We start from the raw sequence: 1,630 nt of genomic DNA, 5'->3' as shown, positions 1-1,630 counted from the left end.
ATGTTAGCCTAATATTAATAACGCTTTCGAAGGATTTCGCCATAGAACTTGTAAGTGCTATGGGCCTGTAGCTTGTTGGTAATGTAGGGTTTTTTCCGGCTTTGAGAAATGGAATTATAATGGCTTTTTTCCACTCTGTTGGCATTCTGCCAGTGATCCAAATAGCGTTAAAGAAGTGCAGCAATGCCTTCACCGCTTCCTGGGACAAATGGGCGAGCATTTGATAATGTATTCTGTCTGGGCCAGGTGCTGTTTTTTTACCTTGAAAAAGCACTCTGTTAATTTCCTGCAGGGTTAAGGGGGAGTTGTATGATCTGTCTTGATAACCTGTAATAGGAAGCTTTTGTTTTTCTGTAGATTGTTTATGTTTTAGAAAAGCTGCCGAATAGTTTGCTGAGCTCGAAATAGCGCAAAAGTGCTGCGCTAGTAGGTCTGCCTGTTCGCCTAAAGTTGTCTGGATGCCAGGGGATGAGAGAATGGGGATGGTGTATGAACTGTAGTTGCCGTTAACCTTGTGCACCTGATCCCACATTCTTTTGGATGTGATGGAGCTGTTGATGGATGAAATGTACTTTTTCCACGAGAGTTTTTCAGCCTGCCTGCGAATAAATCTTGCCTTTGCTCTCGCCTTTTTAAATGCTAGGAGGTTCTCTCCTGTAGGATGTTTACGAAAAATGACCCACTCCTTGTTTTGCATTTTTTTAGCTTGTGTGCACTCTTTTGTCCACCAGGGTTTAAGTTTTTTCTTTATAATGCCGGAGGATTGTGGTATAGTTTGTTCGGCTGCGGCAAGTATGCAGGCGGTGACTGTCTCGTTCATTTCCTCTATGCTTAGGCCATCAAGCATCTCTTTTTCTAGGGCAGCTTTTTCAGTGAACAGTGGCCAGTCTGCCAGATGTAGTTTCCAACGCGGTGGTCGGGATTGAGTGGTGGGGAGGGTTTGTGTTAATTTTATGAGAGCAGGCATATGGTCACTGCCATAGACATTATCTATCACGCTCCACTTTAGTTCGCAAAAGAGCGAAGGTGAGCACAGCGCTAGATCTAAGCAGCTAGTGGCTCCTGTGCTTGGGGAGCAGTAGGTGACGCTACCAGTATTTAAAAGACATACGTGATTGTTCAGAATAAAATCTTCGAGGGTTTGTCCTCTGGTGTCAGTTGTACTGCTTCCCCAAAGCATACCGTGCGCGTTAAAATCCCCTGCGATAACAAACGGTTCAGGCAGTTGGTCCAAAATATGCTCTATATCTTTAATCGAAAAATGCGTGTGTGGGGGGATATAAATGGAACATATGGTGATAGTTTTGTGAGCTAAAATGGTGACGGCTACGGCCTCGATGTGACTGTTGATGGTGATCTCTCTCACTGCAATTCCACTTTTGACGACAATAGCCACACCACCAGACAACCGGCTAGCGTGGACGCGATCGCGACGTACTACGGTAAAACCTCTGAAGAAGTTGGTGTGTTTTTCTCCCAGATTGGTCTCCTGTAAGCACATAGCCATTGGAGAGAGACTACTTAGCAAATCTTTTATGTCACCTATGTTGTGAATGAGTCCTCTACAATTCCAATGGAGGAGAAAAGCCATTTTGGGCAGTGAACTTGAGCAGAAAAATGGAGTAAGAAT

The sequence above is a fragment of the Rhipicephalus microplus genome, chromosome 3, assembly GCF_043290135.1.
Source record: "Rhipicephalus microplus isolate Deutch F79 chromosome 3, USDA_Rmic, whole genome shotgun sequence".
NCBI lineage: Eukaryota > Metazoa > Arthropoda > Arachnida > Ixodida > Ixodidae > Rhipicephalus > Rhipicephalus microplus.
The sequence above is the reverse complement of the archived record's forward strand: the minus strand, read 5'-3'. Positions refer to the sequence as shown.